Source organism: Festucalex cinctus, chromosome 14 (assembly GCF_051991245.1).
Source record: "Festucalex cinctus isolate MCC-2025b chromosome 14, RoL_Fcin_1.0, whole genome shotgun sequence".
In the NCBI taxonomy this organism is placed as follows: domain Eukaryota; kingdom Metazoa; phylum Chordata; class Actinopteri; order Syngnathiformes; family Syngnathidae; genus Festucalex; species Festucalex cinctus.
The window spans coordinates 4,753,442-4,768,700 of NC_135424.1; the positions used below are offsets into that span (position 1 = coordinate 4,753,442).

The 15,259-nt window shown below is 46.8% G+C and overlaps 2 protein-coding genes across 9 annotated transcripts in view; one reads left to right on the top strand and one right to left on the bottom strand.

The window, feature by feature from the left end:
• Positions 1–15,259, top strand: part of LOC144001413 (methylated-DNA--protein-cysteine methyltransferase-like) — a 131,218-nt gene that overhangs the window by 63,648 nt on the left and 52,311 nt on the right. The window lies entirely within an intron of this gene.
• The window catches only part of LOC144001409 (transcription factor COE3), a 105,998-nt gene that overhangs the window by 29,806 nt on the left and 60,933 nt on the right, over positions 1–15,259 (bottom strand). The window lies entirely within an intron of this gene.

Sequence of the window (15,259 nt, forward strand, 5' to 3'; positions counted from 1 at the left end):
CACCTGAGTTCACGGGTCTTTCCCAACACCCATCTGCCACTAACACGCGGAAAGTCACTTGATATTCCGCCCACCTCTTTAATCCCAGGACACCCCTATGCAATTAAAGTTCTCCTGTTCAATAGGGAAGCAAATGAGGCCCACCTGTGACCAGGTCTTGTTTGAAGAGCATCAGGGATAAAGGACCTAACAAGGTGAGAGCGCGCCACAAAACTTATAGTCCTGTCAGGCAATTAGGCGGACACTCCTGGGACCGCCGTATGCCACACACACAGACGCACGCTTAACGCATGCACACACACCCCATGCACTTGTGGGTGGGTGAGGCAATTATGCCACAAATTACAACCTGGCTAATCGTCTCTGAACAAATGTCACGTCTGAGTGAGATCTGGGCCGGGCCGGTTTGTTAGCCCGCCTCGCAACGCGCTTTCTCACGGGTCTGGCAGAATTTATCGATGAAGCCCCTCCTCCTCCCGAGACGGTGACTGGAGACGTGGCAACAGTTAAAGAGGGGGGAAGATTAACAACAAGCCGATGAGAGAGGCGCTTCCCAGTGACAGCCTATTGTGCGACGTTGCGCAACTGCGCAGAACAAACAATGAGATTGACTTGTTTTTCGCAACGTCCCGCCGCAGAATGGTGACTGATGTCGTTTTGCTTTGTTGCTGTCAGAAATGCTGTGATATTTACTTTCCCCCCTCGCATTGCGTTTGCATCATAGTTACTGTGGTTTCTATTGTGCTCGCGAAGCGGGACCACACAATCGCAGGGGCTCATCGGATTACCATAGATTGCGCCGTAAGTTGCTGCTGCCGCCATTTCATTGCGCTAAATACGGTGGCTTGTGTGGCCTGAGAGGACGCTTTCGCAACACTTAAGACTTTCCGTTTCGCCCGGTGGGACGGCGGCCAGGCCGTAAATCAGCATCTGGAATGACCCTCCTAACCCTGGCCACATTAACACATACGCCGGTCATTTCCAAGCGTTCTTCGATAGACTCCTATACCTCGTACTTGGCCCCGCAGGGCCCAGGAGGGAGAGGTGAGGTGAGAAAATATTTTCCCTCCACATCCAAAGGAGCTTTGGCTCGGACATCAATAAAAGACGTTTTAACCCGTGCCAGGATGCTGATTGCCTGTTGGTGTGCGGTGAGGCCATAAAAAAGCTGACTTGTCATTAGAGCATTTCACTTGATTGTGTTCACTGTGTTTTCGGGTTGCATCTGTTGGCTGATCATCAAAATGACCATTATGTACTCTAATTCCCTGACCCTGTTTTTATTTCCCCAAAGAGTCATAATGTAGAGCAGCAGACATCTGTGGAAAGCAGACCTGAAATACGACTTTTATTTGTCTGTCGCCTCTCATACAGATTGGGTAAGGCCAGGCGCTGTGTGTTTGCGAGTGTGTGTTTGTGTGCGCGCCTCCTTCACACACACAATTTATGTCTGAACAAGAGATGGAATACATTTGCCAAACAATGCACTGACTTCATAAAACAAACACATTACTTTCCGAGTTGGACATTTCTTGGATACTTTTTTTTTCTTCTTCTTCTTCTTCTTTACACGCTGTTCCCGCTACCAGAGAGCAAAAAGTAACAAAACAATAAACGCGAGAAATTGGGCGCGCGTGCTCATAAAGAAGCTCCTTTATGTTTACTGTTATGAAGGCAATTAAGCTCAATTTCGGCGCTAAAAAGATAAGCTTAATTTTCATCGTCCACGGCGGCGGTCCTATAGCATCCATTAGGTTTGAGTTGGTTAAGATTCTCCATGAGCGCGGCGCAAATTGGTCCTCGGTGGAAAGGAGAGCAATTAAGAGCAGGCCCCTCTCTCTCTCTCTCTCTCTCCCGCTCTTTTACTTCTTAAATATCTACAGAAGTTTGTGCTCTTGTTTTGGCACGCACGGAGACAAAAGGAGCTTGTTTAATTGTTTTTTAATGGGATATCAAGTCGTCGCTGCCATTAGATGTTGGCAATGGAGGGCAAAGGGGGATAGCGAGAAAGAATGAACTGCAATTAGGTTTGATTAAAGCTATCCTTCTCAATAATCAGCTGTTCTGACAGGACAGGGGGGCCCTGGTGGCCGCTGAGATGGAGGAAGGTGTTGAGTGATATTAAGGCCAATGAAGGGGATATTAACATGGCTAATTAAAGCTCTTCCAAAGCCGGCAGAGGAGGCTCTCGGCGGACCGAGGCTGGATGAAATAATCGGCCCAGGCAGCTATCAGTTGGAGGTGAGAGAGAACAGAAGGGGCGGGCGGGGTGGCGTCCATCTGAGAAAAGCGAAGATCGACAAAGAGGAAGACATCGGCGAGAGTCAAGAGGAAGACTTCCAGCACTGGAGCTCATTTTGACATCAAGCTTGCGTGTGCGCGCCAGTATAACTAAGAGCTGACTACAGCTTTTATGTCGGCCTGCCAGTCACGCCGCTCCACAAATCAACATTAGAACAATCCTGCTCGCGCCCCAGTCTGTGGCAATTAATACGCTTCTGCCGTTGTACCTCCATGCTCGCCCACTGCCGAAGCTACTAATCATGCCATAATGATTTCTCTCCCTCTGGTCAAAGGGGAAATAGATTGTCTCTTTAGTAATGCAGCAGGCTCGGCGCCTTCCACTCCCCGGCTTCACACAGCCGGTAATTGAGGAGAAAAAGGCCGACTTTGGCACTTTGACTGATTTGAGGGCTGCTACACCCTCTTATCTTTACTCTGATCATTTTAGGCTGACACTCAAAGGAAGACCCATCGCCCTAATTCGAACTCGCCCTCTCCTATCATCAAACAGAGGGGGGGAAAAAAAGAGAAAGAGAGTCAAAAAAAACAAACAGACGAGGTGATGAGGGCCTTCTCTCATTTATATGGCCAACTTAATTGCCGCGTTGATGTCACTCATGCAAAAATGTCCGTCTCTTTGATTGGAATGACGAGAGCAAATTAGGATAGTGTTGCATTATTGAGTGAGTGGCGTAACGCCGTCAATTTATTTCATGGAAAAAAAAACAAAAAAAACAAGAGCTTTCCCTGTCACACAATACACCGACAGATGGCCAAAAGTATCCATACGAGTCAGGTATTGACAAGGCTAAGCTCCCGCCACTAATGACTAGCTTGCAGTGTCCACAGCCGGCAGCCATGACAGTGAGGTCATCCGTTGCAGGGTGCTGAGTATCGATCACCGGCCAGCCCCGGCCCATCAGGCCCCAGCTGCCTTCCCAGACTCAATGGACCCCTGTTACAGGAGCCCCCCTGTAGAAGGAACAGCTCCCGACACCGCGCTACAATCTGCTGACACCAGATCTCTGCGCTGAGATAGTTGCGCGCCGGTCAATAGCGTATTGGATTTCCAAAACGCCGGGGTCTTAATGTCAACCCTCCCGCCTTCCCTACCTACTGCTCCGGTTATTAGGCACTCCACTGAACTGCATTCAGATCCCTGTTGTGACAAGGCAAAAGAAGAAATAGAGACACTTAAAGATCTTAATCTTGCCCCTTGAACACTTATGCATGCAACTCGAGGTACCCTGGGAGGCCGGGTCGGGTAAGGCCGCCGTTTCTATCTGGGGTCTTCCGCCCGGCCGGTGTCTTGAAGGCTGTTTTTCCTCGCCTTGGCCCGAGTCAACCACAGCAGCACATTAACAATATTTGCTCTACCCCGCGTACAAGCGCCCAGGGAGCGACCCCAGCAGATCCTATCGCTTCTTTATCAGCCAACAAGTGCCTCACTATCCAACCTTATTGGGTTTGGGAGATTAACCCCTTCCGCTGGCCGCCCCGCCACATCTCTTCCGGGACGGGGCGGCAGATGTCACCGCGATTATTATTGTTCGACATCAAATATCTCAAGTGCGTATCTGCTACAATTTATTGGATCTTTTCAAGCGCTTTTTTTTTTCTTTTCCTCTCTCCGAGCTGCTGCTGCTGCTGCTGTTGTCAGTTCATTTTGTTGTTTCATATTTTTTTCAGTGCTCCGTGTATGGCGGGGGCGTCACAAATAATTGATGCGCTTCCTGCGCGCCCTGTAGATGTAGCTGTGTCCCTCCATTCATCCCTCTTTACCCTCTCCTCCACCCATCCCCCTTTTCCTCTCTAATGGGCAGAGTGGCATTGACATTATTTCACTTGAGGATCCCTCATTCTGTCAATCCCTCTTCATTTACTCCATGGCTGCAGGACTCATTATGGAAGCTCCTTCTCTCTCTCGGCTACTTTCAGTCATCCTTCTCACCTCCTCTTCTCTCTCTCTCTCTCTCTCTCTCTCTCTCTGGACACTGTTAGTCTCTTACTTAAGAGAATCGCTTGTCTTCACAAATGGCTCGGTGTCAGGGCCCGCTCCTTGCTCGCTCCCTCGCAGGCTTTGAGCGCCAGGTTTAGTGTCACAGATTAAACAAAAGACGCGTAGCTCTCGCTAAGTATCCATCACGAGCCAAACGCCGGACTCGGAGGCTGCGCTTGCGCCTCCGTCGCTCCGGCACGCCGAGCACCGCTGCCATGTTTCGCCCCGAGCTCTCCGCCATCCCCGCGCATGCAGATGCTGCCGGGGCTGTGTGCTGTTGCATGCTGCTCTTTGTTTTACTCTCCGCCGCGTACTTTGAACACAATGTAATGGGACACAAGAACATCAATAATTCTGCACTATTTAGTCTTGCGTAGTAGCGCAAAATTCCTCTGGCGCACGCGCACATCGCTTGCAAGCGTTGCGACGGCACCCAAAATATGTTTAGTATTCACACATAAACAGCACGTGATGATGATGCCAATTAAAATGATCAGCTGTCAGTCTGTGGAGTGCAGACCTCTGCCAAGGCTGAGCAACCCTCATTTGGATCGGCACCAAATTGAATACCCGCCTTCTGAATACTTGCCTGGATTTTGTCATTAACATCCATGCATTATTCACAAACACCTATATCTGGATCAGCACCAAAATGCAGCGGGTTCTTTTTCAGCCAATCCCGAATCCATCTACCTTTCTTTCTGTACAATCCTGAAGATTAAAAAAAAACAAAAAACTTAGCCTTAAGCTGATATATCTATTAGATGTAAAGTATCTACTATATAGTTTTCTAAATGACTAATGAAAACATGTTTCAGGGAATTCCTTTCCTAAAACAACATCACCCAAATTTGTTCATGCCTGATAGTCTGTCACGAACTGTGCTAATGCAGTTTTAAAGTCGTAATTACAGTAAATATTTGTAAGAAAAACACTTGGAAACCATGAATATAAAACAGTGAAATTAATTAACTCATTACTGCAGATGAATCAAATATTAGAACTAGACTTTGAAATTCTGCGGCTGCTCTAAATATCACTGAACGGTTTTGGTCCTGAACACATGAAGGAAATGCTAATTGAATATAAAGCCAGTAGAACTTTTGAGGTCTGCAGAATCAGGACACTTATTGGAGGCCAGGTTTCAAAGCAAACATGGTGAAGTGACATTTAGCTGCTATGCTGCACACAATTGGAATAAGTTGCTGACAAATGGAATACATTTGTTGCCATTCCTATTATGCTATCTGTCGTATAGCAACTTGAGAAAGCTACTTTTTATTTCTTTCCTTTGATTTTAAATATCTTAAAATCTTTGGATTTCAATGTATGTTCTTTCAGGAATTTTAATAAGCTACCTGTTCTATTTGCACATGTCTTCTGTTGTGTTTTAGATGTGCTTATGGTTGTGTGAAGCGAGTTGTCCAGTGTATGAAATAAAGTTGCCTTGCTTATTATGCCCATCCCAAATAGCAATGACCGTATACATTTTGAATTGTTGGCAGCAAAATGTTGCGATACCGAGTTCCTCAGCGATGTACGTAGCTATGTGTCTAGCTGGAAAGCAAAGAGGCATCTCCCGGTTATTTTTTTTGGCTCCGGAGCAGAAAATATGGTGCTTTTGATTAGTGGTCAGCTCTGGAGCTCGGGGCCCTGAGGAAATACCAGTCAGCACCTCCGACGGAAGATAAGCACGTGTTAGAGTGAGCTGCCCGGGTGAATAGTTGTATTTAGGGTGTCGGACGTGGGGGGTTCTGGAAGGCTCTACAATGAGAGCCATACAACGTCGCTCTCCTGTGGTCGCTGGGAGTGATCAGTCCCGGGCATGAGCAGAGGAACGCAGCTGTACAGTCAGCCCCAGCAGGGGGGCTTTGGACATTTACTCAGCAGCTATTTTGGACGCCGCTCATATTTGCATGTGCTTGTATGCGCTCCAGTCCCGTGAGTCAGTGCTTTTTTTTTTTTTTTTTTCCTCCCTCCCCTTTTTGCTGCTGCTGCTGCTGCTGCTGCTGTCCGTCCATGCATGCCCAAACGTGTATGAGTGTATTTCAACATCATATTATTACTAATGTATAATACATACATCCAAAGTGGCTGTCAGGACTGGTCAGCCATCATAAAACATGAGGCAGCCACTCTTGACATTGCCGCCACATTAACGCATTCTCACAAGAGAAGGGAGGGGTGTGTGTTGGGGGGGCTGTGTTTGGACTGTCATGTAGGCAAAAAAGGGGGGGGGGGGGGGGGCGTTTTGGCGATAGAGACAGAAAGGCAGCGAGCGGCTGGGCGCTTAAAGCTAACAGGTAACCTTTCTGTGCACCTAGGACAAAGGCAGGAGAGGGGGGGGAGAAAATGTCAAATTAAGAGAGGCCAGGCAGAGAGACGTGGCTGCCATATTTGTGTGAAAGCCCAGTGCTGTTGGCAGCAGAGATGGCTGCTTTCTGATTCATCTGGGGCCGTATGGCAAAGCTTTGTCAGTCTGTGCGAGGTATAAATAATTCAGGGTGAGAGATGGCAATTACAGGGCCCTGCACAACCAAAATGAATATTTTATAAGGACTAAAACTGCCCTGGAATGAATCACACACATGGAGTCACACACGTACACACCAGCACGTCACCCATTTGTGTGCACACAACATAGAAGTGAATGTGCACACATATAGGCACAGCGCCCCCCCCAACCCACCTCCACCCCGCCTTGCCCCTCTAACATAGATGTTGTATTGTTGACATTACAACTATATTATATGATCTAAACCCTGCGTTAGGACTTAATGATATTTAATATGCTTGCATGGTGGGATAAATTTGTATTTCTGCTTCCACCATCACAAATATGTTTGCAATTTCTGCCAGCTATTTTTGTTGTTGTTGTTGTTTGTCCTTAGCCCTTTGCAAAATTAATTAGCAACAAATGAAAGCGCAAAGTCCTGTCAATAAATCCTACAGATCAGCATAAAGAAAGTCTCCAGAGATGCCTCGGCTTTACTTTTGACCCTGTAAATATGCTCTTTGTGTGTGTGTGTGTGCGTGTGGGTGGGGTGTTGTGTTTTGTTGTGTTATGAGAGGGGGGGGGTAGCTAAATGCTAATGGGAAAAGATTAAACCCACTAGCCGCCTGGAGCATTTACCTCCAAAGGGTTTTGTCTGTCAGGTTTCCTGCAAAAAAAAAAAAAAAAAAACTGTCTTTATAATGCCGGGACAAAAAATAACATTGTTCCCCGCTCCGGAGGAGCGCCGCGACTTGCTTGAATGGCCATTGTGTGCGCCTCGTAATGATACCTTAGCTTTTGTGCGCGGGAGGCCAGGTAGGGCTGTGTGACATCAGCGTCACACAAGTGCCTCTCTGTGCCCGTGTTTGGGGGGGAAGGATTTTGTCGACGGTGGGAAAAAGAGGGGGGACAGATAATAAACAAGAGTTGGTTTTGTGGCCCGACGATTAAGACCACAGTGTCAAAAGTATCTCGTTCAGGAGTCATTAGCTACATTTTGTGCACAGACGGCTTTCATTTGATTTCATTATTTTGACGCATAGAATATTTAAAGCGCACGGTAAAAGGTCTTTAAATATATCTCGGATGCAAAAACATTATGTAGATATTGTAAGAAATTTAGCTGGTGGTGTTTTGTTTTTTTTCTTTTTAGCCAACTTTGCATTCACTATTGAAAAAAGTTTTGATTTATTTTTGTATTTATTGATTGAATGATTGATTAATGATTAAAACTAGGGATGAGCGGGTGGGCCAATACCCGCCCTGATTTCAAGGTCTTGGTACTCGCGAGAGTGGCCAATACTTGGGGTCGTTTTACAGTCAGGAACTACAAATTACTAATTAGTGAAATGGAAAATTGTCATTAATTTTGTCCATTTTTAAGGAAACATACTATATTGGGATAAATAGGTCTGTATTTATTTTTTATGTATTTATTATTTACTAGTGGCATCAGTACTTGGTATCAATGGCGACTTGAGATGAACAAAAAAGTGGTATTTAACATCCCTAGTTAGAGGTCTGTAAAAACGTTTTGTTTAAAATATCAATATTTTTATCCGTGAAGGCAATTTGCAATCTTGCGAATTTTGGCAAGTAACATGAAGCCAATGCACATAACTTGCTTTCACGGGCCACTTAAATGATGTGGTGGGCCACATATGGCCCCCGAGCCAACGTGCTGGAAATATGTAATTTATTTTTCTCAGATGTTTATAACGTTTTTTTTTCTACTCTGCAATCACTATATAAAACATTTTTAGGTTTCTTTTTTTTTTTTTATTATTTTTTTTTTTTTTACTAAAACTAATGTAAAATCTATTTCTTTCCAACACTGATTATGTATTGCCGTCTCCTTGTGGTCATATTTAGTGAACATGACTAAAATTTAGCCAAACATTTAAAGTAGCCTTGAAGAAAAAGTCTTGGAACATCTTCAATTTTGATTTCTTCATTTTACGAAGGAACATGAATAACATATTAGAGGTACAGAAACAAGATACAAGCCCTTAAATACATGTATATATATATATTGTAAATAGCTTCCTGAATTTCTCCATCAGTAAAGGATGAATCTGAGTGAGGATGTAGCAGTTGTTCCGCATTCCTGTTAGCATAGCATTTGTCAATGGGCATCACGTTCTGGAGGGCTGACGTAATAGAAGGATTTTTTTTTCTCCTCTCTCTCTCTCTCTCAATTCTTTTGCGAGCGGGAATGTATTTGTCAGTCCAAAGGGAGGATGGCAAAGCCTCAGAGGGAGGAGACACCCCAAGCATGAAGGCGCCGACCGCATGTGTTGCCCAAAAGTGACAGGCAGGCAAATGCTAAGAGAAGGCTGCTTCCGTGGCGAAGCGCGCTGTTAGCGATACAGCTAGCTGCTGTGTGAAGACGGCTGACAAAGCCGTAGCGTGGCGTGTCTCGCCCCGTTTGTGACGTTTCAAAGAGTGTGATTTGCAAATCACATGAGTCTGTGGGCATAGACCGGGCATGTAAGTGCGGTGAATGAAAGCCCCCCTGCTCCGCCGAGGGAAAGCCTCGCTTGTCAGCCCGCTTCTTTGTCAGGAAACTGACACATAAATAGACAGTGTTTTGCCACTCACTCCTCCCCGCCTGGTGTACACACAAGGCACGCGTCTGCCTCCGCCACATCCAGGTTGGGTGGCTTTAGGGGAGGAAATTGTTGAAAGACACCCTGCCGCTTCTTGGGGCGATGACTGCAAATATTGTGGGCCACTTCAGAGCGCCTCCAACAACAAACAATGGGGGTTGATGTGTAACCAGATACAGAAAAAAAAGAAAAAGAAGTCGATCGGGTAGCCGGGTCGAAAGCGTCACTACAGGGCCTATTTTTCATGCAAATTACTACTAATGAGCTTCCTGAAATCTGACTAATTATATCAAAGTGATTTCTTTAATTAGTTTGTAATAACTCCGCACACACACAAGCTAGGCAGTAAACAGATTAAGCTATATGGAGCTAGCAATTTGTCACACTTTCTACGAGGTGCCGTGCAGCTGGCGCTAATGTCGCCTCTCCAAAAGGCCCAATAAGAACATTGCTTTAAGAGATATAAATATGTGTCTGGAGAATTTTATGGAGCGTTTCCACAATGGGAACATTTTCAGACTGGAGTGGCTCTCAGTAGACTGCGGACCTCCTCCAAGGCTCAACAATCCTAATGTGGATAGTGAAAAAGGAAGTTGGGTTCTATCATCGGATATATTTTTTTTCTGTCAGCAACTTTCGTAATACAAATGAATTAAGGTTTTGAATTTTGAACAAGTTCAAAATTTTCCTTGCAACAATAAAGACCATTAAGGCTGTTTAGAGAACCATGAAGACTGTTTAGGAAATCATAAGACTGTTTTGAGAAAGTTTCGGAAATGCTCCGACCTTGAAAGAGCTGACGTGGAATCAAAATTGGCTCGCGTCGCAAACGTTCATCCCTCGGTGGGTTCTTCAGTTTGGTTCAGCTTAGAAATGAAACTTCCTTGACAGAGACGTGTATTGCTACCATCAGAATCAGATTTATTGGCCATGTGAAAACACGCAAGAAATTTGTCTCGACAGTCACAGCCTGTTTGAGAAACAGTAAGAATGACCAATAGACCAAAACACAGAAAGAAAAGGGTGAGAAAAAACACAAGTTGTGCTCTTTTTAAAAGGGGGCACAGTATAGACATGGAAAAAAAAAAATCCATATAGCAACAAATTAATGATATGCGTACAAAACAATTTGAAGACAGGCAAATGAAAAGCATGGATGTAGTTCTTTTTATCCAAAATAGTTTTGTTTAACATTTCAAAAAGTCACATTTCATGAAAGTTTATACAGCACTCCAAACATTGGTATGTAAGACGGAATGTGCTACGAGTCATGACAGTAAATGCTCCCATCAAACAATCAAATCTGCCTCATCACCATGTTTTTTTGTCTTAAACTGAGAACCCCAAACACGTTGCCACAAACGCAATTTTGACGAGTAACAGATAACAACATCACGTTTATCGTCCACTTTGCACCTCTCGCTAATCCCGCAACATTCCGCCAGCTCCTTAAAAGTCAAAACATCTAATACGCCGGCGGTCACAGGAGAACGCGGCCGATTACGATCTTTCTGATACCCTCAATCTGCACGCCGATGGATTAAACATTCAATTTGTTAGCCGCCCGGACCACCGCCCAGGTTGGCCACTTACCATACAAATGGAAAACACGCAAGTAATCTATTAGCCTGCCCGGCCTGACACTGTATTATGTTGTATTTGTATTATATTTACTTCAGGGAAATTAGGATTCAAGTCATATTTATCTTGGTGTGGAAATGTGTGTCTAAATGGAAATCACCTATAGCGTGAGGCAGGATGCAGAGCCATACTAATGTGATCCGTGAACCGTGCGATTTAGTCACCCTCTCTGGATGCACTGTGGGCTCATTCTACATATCAAACATGCTCTCCCCCCTGTTAAAGCCCCACCACCACCACACCCGGAGCCCCCGATGCTGTTTGATAATTATTACGCTCACATTACAACACAAGACCTTGCCTGTGGAGCTGGAGGAGGCTTCGACACCCCCCCCCCCCCCCCCACCGACCCCATGCCCCCTCCTCACGCACGCTCGTTGTCATATACAGTAGTAAACAGCTTCCCAGTAAGCTGTTTGCACTTGACTGCCCGCTCTAGGAAATAAAAACAAAGAGCAAATTGGGGGTTTCGCGTCTGAGTGAATAAATAAGGTTGTTTTACTCACAGAATGCATTACCTTTTAAAGCGTGCGCCCGCTAATGCGCCCAGCCTTTTCATTTGACAAACAAAAGCCCAAATTAGGAATTAAAAACACTCGTATTGAGATAACGGCATTAGCCCGGCGACGTCAATGAGGGGGGGGAGGGAGAAAGGGAAGAGAAAAAATAAAAAAAAGTTGGACGGCATCCACATCGTTCCCATGCTTCCATTGTTACGTTAAATTGCAATATTAATCCGGGCTCAGGGCGAGCTACTGTAGCTTTGTATGCGGCGCACTTGAATTATGCCATTGAAGTAATTGATAGTGATTCAGCCATTGAAGGTACTAATCCCACGATTGGGTTCGTCTCGCGCCGTGCCATTTACCTCCAGATGTTTCCAGTTTGGGGGTAATCAATAAAGAGGGAATAAAGATTGGCATTCACAATACTCCCCCTGACAAGCTCCAGCCGCATGTTTGTCAAGCAAATTAAACACACTTAGACTTTTCACCTGCTCCGCCGACGACACCACATATGGCCGTGAAGTTAAAAATAAGAAAGTGTGCATACATTACCATGCATAATGCACAACTCCCTCCATTTAATATGCAAATTTGGTAAAATATTACTGAATACCTTCTGTTCGGAGTGAATAAATTTGAATTGCAATTAGAATAATCTTGTATAATTAATGAAAACTGTCAATTTTGGTTCCCAAGTAATTTGATTAGCATGTTGATAGGACACTTATCAAGTTCAGTAAACTGTTAGATTAGGACGGCGAAGAGAAAGAAAAAGGAGATATTGGGAGGATATTTTCCTCAGCGCTTTTGACATTTTCCCTCAGCGTTGTAAACAAAGACGGCGAGCTGGCAAACTTCCTGATCGGAGGGAAGGAGGGAGGGCTGGAGACGGAGATCGTCTCGCCCTCCCTCCATCGCACCCCCCCTGGCCAAGCCCGACTTTACGGGCTCCCTCTCACGCGCCATTTGTAGTGCTCACATCACACGAGTTTAAAAACAGCTTTATAAATGTTTGCGGGCTATAAATGTAGACTCCTTCGACGGGAATCCCCCCCCCTGCCCCCCCCCCCCCCCCCCTCGCAGACGGCCCATCCCAGCCGGCAAATTCATCTGAGAGTAGCGATCTATTAACGATGGAGCAAAACAACAAATTGATGCGCGCCATTGTTGTCGGGTATAAAACATAACCATCTGTACCGTCTACACATGAACAGAGCCGCTGACCTCCTTTTCCCCTCTCTTTCTCTGCTCATTAGCTATCCTCAACCTCTTTCTCCGCTGCTTTCACTTTTCAAAGCCCCAAATGAGACCTAAATCGCTTGCAATACAGGTTAGCTTGAGGAGGGAGGGAGGGGATTGTGGGTAAGGAGGGGGGGGCAACATCTGTCGCGCTAGGTACCCGCTCTCAGCTCGGGGTATCTCCTGCGAGGAACTTTGGGGATGTTTAATTCATAAACGCTGTCATCCATGTAAACCTCCTGATTTCATAATGACTAACTCTTGGTGGTTTAATTAATTTAATAATGCCTTTCAGAAGCCATAAATGAAAGGGCCTCTGAAGTGGCGCATTAATTAGCCGGCGCCCGCGCTAGTCGCTGTCAGACTGGTGGCTGTCAAGAGTCGAGGCGAGGGGAGGGCGGGAAGGAGGACGGGCACGGCTGACGCGCCGGAGGTCGCGGGGTCGTGCCAATCACGCCTCCCGCCACACGTAATGAGTCATAATGTGAGTGCGCGGAAACACACATGAGCACGTTGCCGGGCGGGGGGCGGGGGGGTCAACCTGTGGTCATGTCCGTAATTCGCCGGGACAACAACATATTTACATTGGCGCTAATAAGCTGCCGCACGGCCGCATTATGTTGCCGCTTGTATTTACACGGCCCGCGTTCGCTTTAATTGCAATCTTACGGTTTCCTTCCTGGCCAGGTTGCAACGTTAAATAAATCAAAGTTCATTAAAAAAAAAAAAGAAGCCAGTCTGGCACTAAGATCATCACAGAAAGACGAGATGATATTGGGCGCGCATCTCATAAGGAGCTTGTTTTCCTTTCTCACATTTCATAAACATGAAGCGGCGGCGGAGGAGGAAGCTTGTGTCTGTCCATTTATTACCATAAAAAATCAGCTGACTGAAGTATCTCACTATCCGCGCGGGCAATTAACTGTTTTGAGAGAAGGCGTAATACGGGACTTTGTAATGGTATCATTTGGAGTCAAGGCACAGATGCGCCGTGCCGAGCCATACTGTAATTAGAGAGAAACGCTGTACAGGTTTTCCACTAATTAGCAAATTATGCTGAAAATAGCATCAAGCTAATTAACAGTTATTATGGCATTTTTGAAAGTATGACTTTAATTAGCAAAGTCCTGACGCAGGCAATTTCAAACTCGTCTTGGAGAAGATGAGGAAGAAGGCGAAGGGGGGGTGGTTTAAAAAAAAAAAAAAAAACGAACACGGGGGGCATGATCAAGAAGATACCCAGATTATTATGATGGCGTCAGAAAGTAGAAGGGGGGAGCCGAGGGCGAGCTGGGGTGGGGGGCAGGCGTAGCTTTTGTGTGTTGCGTCCGAAATCTCCATCCAAATGAGGGGACATGTGTGCCGTGCCACGTTTGCCAAGAGGAGCCTGTCGCCTGGCGCCCGGTGTCAGGTGGCAGCGGCGAAGACGCCGGCGAGCTCAGCTGGTGCCCGCCAGCCACTCACTTATTCTACTCCGCTGCACATTAAAGGAGCCGTCGAGCGGAGCCAAGCCACGCCGGACGGCCAACCTGACGACGGCGCCGTCCGATCAATCCCTCGCCGCGTTTTATTTTGCTGCCGGATGACGATTTCTCCGCGTCGGGGAGCCATTAATTGTCGATACAGTGCGCGTGTGAGGTATTTGGCGGGGAGGGGCCGGGAGGGGGAATGTGTTTTTAAAGGCACCTGCGCGGCGGCTTTTTGAAGAGGGGAAGTGTCACAAATGGAAGCGGGGCGAAGAAGAAAGAGCGGGAGAGGAGCGTCGGAGCGGGGAGGAAGAGAGAGGAAGAGGAGGAGAGCGGGTCTGGACTGAAGGCGCTTTGAAGGGCCGTTGTGCGAGCGAGAACAGAAGTGTGCCTAGCCCCAGGCAGCCCACAGCTCAGGCCCATTAGCTACACTGACCTTGCCCGCGCCTTTGTCTTTGTGCTCTCCTCCCGCTGCTTCCCCTTCTCAAGCATTCCCTTTTTGTTGTCTCCGAGCGAGATTGGGAAGGGGGCCATATCTTTCTGCTTTCTAAACCGCCCCCCTCCCTCCCCGCCGCACTGCCTCGTGCGCCACCCATCAACCACTCCCACAACCCTCCAAGCAGCCCGAGGTCGGAGCTTGTGACACTACCTCTGTGTGCCCTGACCACAACTTGGCTGGAGTGGTCAGAGAACCCCCCCCCCCCCCTCCCCTCCCCCTCCTTATTTACCTCCGTCCCTCCACCCCCCCTCCCCCTGAAGACCCTCTGGAGGAAACACCAGGGGGGAGGGTGCTGCATACGTGCACCCACTCTGGGCAGCCTGCCTCTTTATTGCCTGCCTCTCATTTGAGAGGATGGCGCCCGTCTGCCAAGTTTTGACACCGCCACATATGGCCTCCTCCATCAATCGGACTAATCAAGCATCAAGGGGAGGCAGGACCGGCTTAATTGCCAGCCAGATATAGCTGCTCTCACTTGACGTGCAACTGAAATAGAAGCAGGTCTGAGGAGGCTTGACAAGAG